This window comes from Mya arenaria, chromosome 10 (assembly GCF_026914265.1).
Source record: "Mya arenaria isolate MELC-2E11 chromosome 10, ASM2691426v1".
NCBI classification, from domain to species: domain Eukaryota; kingdom Metazoa; phylum Mollusca; class Bivalvia; order Myida; family Myidae; genus Mya; species Mya arenaria.
The window spans coordinates 36,525,275-36,532,090 of record NC_069131.1 but is presented as its reverse complement, the minus strand read 5'-3'; the positions used below and the strand labels follow the sequence as shown (position 1 = coordinate 36,532,090).

Genomic DNA, 6,816 nt, shown 5'->3' with positions numbered 1-6,816 from the left:
TAGCCTCTAAGACCAGCGCACACGGCCTGTCGTCTTCAACAAACATTTTGAACACATGTTTTTAAGTTGTGAAAGTAAAATTACTCTGTCCCAATTTTAACTTAAAAGATAACATTACTTCTTCCTAGTTGTTATCAAATTTCGAGTAATTGCGTTCACATGGCATAGTTATGTGCAGCACTGTGAGGATGGTTCATCATCCTTTTGCTATTTTAAATGTAACGCCCCTTTTTATTAGTGTTATGACATTTCACTCTAATCCTGTGAATTTTCCCATTAGATGTTTTTCCCAGCATATAGCATATGTTTTTAAGTCAGTGAAAATTAATTAACTTAGATAAGACAACTCATGTACCAATCACATAATAATACGTTGATGGACAATGATGCGCGATTAAAAGGAGGGTGTTTATATAAGGGCACAATATACAAATGTACTACAAGATTATTTTGAAACCTCAAGGGGGCGCCGTGTCTCGAAACCACTTGACCTAGACTATAAATTACTGCGTAACATGATGTTGATGTCAGTTAATAACTAAGCACCGGCAATTTGGTAAAATGTATAAAATTATAGCGTTTTTTTTGTAATCTAAAACTTAAAGTTGTAGTTATGCAAGAAAAGAATCATGCACGTGAATTCGAGGCAGATAGAAGTTAAGCATCGTTACCGGCTTACGCACTTGCCGGATAGTTAAGGTTGAAAATATCGATTCGCCCCGTGTGCACGTGAAATATACTTGTAACCATACCGATGCGCTACCAACGCAAATATATGGCACTCCGATTGTATGGACCCAATTTGTGATTGCAAATCTAAGACAAATATCCATGTTTGAAGATTATCATTTCTGCATATCATTATGTCCCAACAAGATTAGTTAATTTTGGTGGTGGTGGTGGTGGTGGCGGTGATGTTGGTGGGTTAAGGAATATATGGTCCGTTCGTACCGGTTGGCTTCATTATGGCGTGAACTCAACGCTCCTCCCTTGTGATGCTGATGCAGAATTCAGGAAACTCAAAGGGGATTCACCCTCACCAGTGGATGCGAATTAAGAGACGAAATTGTGGTTGTGTAACAACAATGAATATCATCTTAATTGTAACAAAACCAATAAACACAAGAAGAAGAGAGGGGCAAACCCCGTCAAATGGAGTTCATTCGTGATGGTTAACATTCAAAGCGGCCTCCAAGTTGTACAAATGATCGAAATGTTAAATTTCTTATTATTCCCCAATTTGTTGAATCGTTTGTGAAAACTCATCGTTATTGTAATGGTTTGAATAAAACATCCAAACAGCATTTCGAACAAGACCAACATCAAAATGGAGACCAAGATGACCGCCAAAATATTCTAAAAATGGGGCATTTCATTCAAAAGTGGGAATTGGATTCGAATTTGGTCAGAAATAACTCTATAATTTTGTTACTAAATATAATCTTAGAACCAAAATTGCTTGAAAGATGACGGTATATGTTACGTAATTTTATTTTAGCAAAAAGCAAATTTCCTGCAATGTACCTGAATTTGGTTTATAATAATGGCATTTTCAAAGAATTCGATATTAAATATGATAGCAATAATTAGTAAAAGATTGTTTCCTTATCACAATTCATACATAACTGTTTTAATATTTTTTTTCGAAAATAGTCTTAATCTACATAAAAATTCATATCAGAAACGAAATTGTGAAAATTAAATAAAAATGATTAGATAGCCTAAATAGGAATTTATCATTTACGTTTTTTTTTTTTTTACTTTTTTCGGGATTGTTGGGATAAGAGTGAGGTTGTGCACACAAACTGGTTTAAACATACCTAGTTTTTAATATAGTATATACGAACTGTGCTTTTTGTGGAGTTTTGTGCTGTTGTTCCATGTTTCTTGTTTGTGACTTTTTGCTTTTGTGTTCTAGGTCTTTGGCGTTTATCCTGTGCTATTAAACGGGGTTTATACTTATACTTCTGGCTACTGAGCTTGTTTCTGTAGTTTTTCACATAAGGATGGTGATAAAAAATAATCAGAGACTTTAATGTAACTTTATGTATATGCTTTTGTTTATTTTTAAAGACGTATGAAGCTAACGTGATTGACCAATTAATTGGCGTATCATTTTTCAATCACCCATTTTGCCTTTATTGAACCTGACTCACAAAATCTTGGTGATGTGACCTTTCAAGTTAAAAGCATTCTTGGTCTTTTCTGATCTCTAAGGAGTACGTATATCTCTATATCTGTGTTTTGCTACATTTCATTATGATTTTGTGAGCAGAGGACTAGTAGATGATCGAGGATCGATCGTGACACGACTTCTTGAGGTGTTTTTTGGGAGAATAGGCGGAACATGGCCCGAATTATTGACGATTGTCCCACAACGGGAATTCGAAGTTCGACTATTCATCTGTCACGACATAGGTCGTGAGTTATCGTTAACATTCGTACTCACGTCGTAGAATAATATAGGCCATTGTCGGGACCATTGCTTCGCCCACTGTCATTTTTCGGGTGATTCACTTAAGGATTAAAATTCGACTTTTTGGCATTTTATTGAGGTACGGTATGCAATGGGGTTGTTCAAAATGAGTGGTGTCCGAAGGACTCCACCAGCATTTTGAACTGTGCCATTGCATACCATAACCCAATGATATGCAAAATGTCGAATTTTAATATTTATATTTATATTTATTTAAATGTACATTTCTGTTAAAATAAATGAGTTATTCAAAAGCATTTTCTCTTTTTTCTTTCTCTCGTTGTTCTCAATGGTAGGTAAATTCGAACAGCTACAGTAACCTAATCTATAAAACAATAAATGCTCAGAAAAAAACAGTTCCTTATTCATGGGTTTAATTTCTATATTTTCAAGAAAAAGAATATTTTAACAACGTATAATAACTGTATTACAGCTAGAAAAATACAAATGGAGTTATGAAAAATTAACAATAACAAGAAAACATAAAAAAATATCGCCACATACAAAATTCTAATTTGCGATACAACGATCCGAGATGCAAAGATAAGCTCCGCCCCCTAAGATATTGTTACTACGCACCCCAAGCGTAAATTCAAAATGGAGGCTCTCGCAGCCACGAAAGCATCAGAATCCGATTCTCTCTCTAAGATTTCGCACAATCTGTTAAATATTTACCAGATCAAGCCAAATTATCGGGAAAGGTGTTAGATAAGGGATTAAATTACTTTCTACAAGGTTATATTCATGACATTAAAGTTTTGGAAGAGGGAAGTACCTGCCATGAAACCGCGAGATGCTGGCCTTCAATGAGAAAAAACGACAAGCCTCGTATGTTAAGTGTCGATGTGGGATTCTATACGATATGCGTATTGCTCATGCAAGGCAGGGTATGTGGATTTCCAACTGTATTTAACAAATTTTATTATACTAGTAGCTTTATTCTTTAAAATGCATTGTGTAATATAAGCAAATTTGGATCGCCAGGTCTTTTACATTTCATGCCATGTTACGGAATGCGAAAAAATATAAGTTGTATTTCAATTTATTGGTTTTCGTATTTCTAGTTACTGCCTTGTTTTAGCCATTTAACATATGGAAAGTCGAATGATACTTCACGGGTCAGTGTAGGATGAACACATGCCAATTTCACAGCATGATATTATGGTTTTGTTTTGATAACTTCTGTCAACAATGTCTGTTTTCATTTTAAAAAGATTGAGCGGTCATTGTTCACACGTGGTCGGCTTAATCAAGTCACTTCAGGGACTCAAGTTGCACAACTTCACACATGTTTCTGACCAACAAGTATTCCCTAACAAAGGAATGTGCCAAGGGGATCAAAGATCAAGCCAGTTCAAGTAAACCATGTTATAGTAGCACGACCACGGGAAAGACGGAAAAGGAAACCTGTCCTTTGCCAGATAGATACACAGGCCAAGTGTACAATTTTAGATATTATTAAATAAATGAACTACAAACACAAACTTCACTTTACAATACTTTATTCCAATCATAAATAAACAGCAATTCAATTATATCAAATTGTTTCAGAAGCAGAAATACAATCATATTACTTGTCTATAATTGTCAGCATATTCTTTTGCAGAGATTAATAAATATAATATGCAGTAATATAATAATTAAGCTCTTGAAAAATTGTGAATTTTATTTCCAGAGTCCCAAATGTAGATCCCAAAGACATGCTACATCTGTCTAATCTAAATTTACTTTCTTTTAATGTTTTAATAACATCGTAAAATCCTGATTGTTAAGTTAAAGCCTTATCCGAAATAGATCCAGTAAACAACTCTGACACAAACATCAAAAGGTAGCATCACAACCTATCAAACCCTTTAAAGTTGTAGATTTATAATTACTGTACAGTTGACTTTGTAATGACAGTGCACTGGGTGTTTGAGTTTTCACCTCTGTACCATCTTGGGAATGGTGGGAAGTCATTTCGATAGTCTTCTGGCATGTTTTTTTTTATAATTGTGTCCCTATGTGGCCAAATTGATAACTGACCGAGCTTTAAATACAATCCATGCATTAAATACTACACTAGTTGATTGAGTGGAAAGTCCAAATCGTGTAGCCATATCTTTTAACCCGAAACCAGGTCGCAGTCTGCATAGTGTTAAAAACAATGCATCTTTTGGTTGAAAATCATTCAGCTCTCTTCTGCCAGACTCATATTTCAGTTCAAAACCCTCTGGTTTTAAAAATGACAATAATGCTAAATAACGTGTAAATATAATTCCTGTATAATATTTAAACAAATTTTTAACTCTTGATTCTTTGAGCAGAACTTTATGGACATTTAAAGTTTGTTTAACTCCCAACAGTTTCTTTAAACTCTGAATTTCACTACACTTTGATGAAAGTGACGACTGTAATTCTGCAACTTGAACTTCTTTTTGTGACAACTGTTCTTTTAGGGAAGCATTCTCAGCGGCTAGAACAAACATGTCCAATGGTGATGTCCCTGAAAATAAATGCATATTAATTTTATATTTTAGACAAGATGTTTAAAACAGACGCCAACCATTTCCCAAGAGCGTGGAAATACCTCTGTTTTAAACGCAGCACCTATTGATCTACCGAAAGAGTTCACATCATTAAATGACCACACAACCTGTGAAGACCCAACTAAAATAGAAATCACAACAAGATCACAGGCATTATCAGAGTGCTGGTTTAAGGAAAAATCAAAGCGTTTGACGGTCTCAAACTTTGGGAAAGTCCTATACAGGAAGTCTGCCTCATCTGAGCAATTTTTGAATTCAATTTTTGAAAATAGAAATATCAAGGCCCAATCTCTAGAATATGGGAAAATACATCAAAAACCCAGAAAGGAAAGATATCTGGAGAAATATCCATCCCGGCATTTCCATGAAGTTTGATTCATTTTAAATAATGAGTTTTCTTTTCTAGGAGCAACTCCTGATGGGAAGTTGTGCGACACAGGTGTGCGTGGTATAGTGGATATTACATGTCTATTTTCCGCAAGAAATATGACAACATCACATGCTTGTGATGAAATACGAGACTTCAGCCTTGATAAAGTTGTGTTTCTACTCCCGGTACAGTGTCTGCATGATCCTCGACAAGCTTTTCTTGGTTTTCTCTGAAATAAATAGTTATAATGTTGATATATTTATATGTAAATTTACACAAAAATCTGTATAGTTTATATGTTATAAATATGTTCTGTTCAGTTCTGTTGAGTGTTCTGTTCTGTAACAAACAGAACGCTTGTAATAAAATATGTGTAACTATTATGCTGTTGTTTTTTATTGAATAAGGAACAGTGGCATTTAAAAAAAATGAGAAGAAGCCTACAAAATTATATAGTGTATAGGTTAAGTTTTGCATTTTGAACCTACATGGTACATGTTATTTAAGTCTTTGGCACGCGCCTTACCAATACATTAAACTTACACTTACACTTACAGGCATGTGATATATTGTAAATGCATACGCTTGAGTTTTGCATTTTGTGTATGAATGCTGTCAAAATTTTCCTTTTCAAATGACCGCTTAGTGGGGAGTTTTCTTGCAGGTGTTGTTCTCGAGCCATCAGCTGACAATGGGGCAGGATGTTCTTTAGATGGTCCATTTCCTCCACTTAAGTGCTTAAATATACATAATAATAAAATTAATACGTATGACAAGACTCCACAATGCCAGTCAATAACATACTAGACAATAAAACAGTAGTTTAAACAAGGCACATCCATAACCTGATGAAACATGTTTGAGGTTTCAACTAGCATGATCATAGAGGTCAATAATTAGAACACATGAAAGTAAACAATATAAACATTTGCGCGGAAGTCAGAATTATAATTGAAATAATTGTGTTTTTGATCGTAATATTATAAAATCACATTTTAATATACTAACCTTCGAGCAGACAGCTTTGTGCTGGTTAATCCGTTTTATATTCAGTTGCTCGTGTGGCCGTCCACATGGTTTATTCCAGCATTTGCACTTCTCAATATCTGATTTCGGGGTCGGAAATCTTATAAATCGTCCCCCATTTAGTCGGATACCGTTCATCCGCATAACATGTTCCCCATGCGCATCGCTGAACCATTTTCACAAATAATTCTAAAAACTTCAATTATATGCGCGGCTGTAAACAGTTATCGCTGCTTTGTTTGGTGGGTAAAGATGGCGGACGGGACGCTGTGAATAATTTGCAGCTTTTTCATTGGTCAATAATGATCTGTTTGATTGTCAGGTCGGATCGATGTATACTAGCGTTTGTTAGTCAAGAGTTTTCAAATTTGAGAGAAATACCTGTCAATTTACTTGTTGAGCGTTATGTTGAAGGA

The 6,816-nt window shown here is 34.9% G+C and overlaps 1 pseudogene; it reads right to left on the bottom strand.

Moving 5' to 3' along the window:
- Positions 1–2,796: 2,796 nt before the first annotated feature.
- On the bottom strand, positions 2,797–6,575 carry LOC128204654 (uncharacterized; annotated as a pseudogene).
- Between the last annotated feature and the right edge of the window lie 241 nt (positions 6,576–6,816).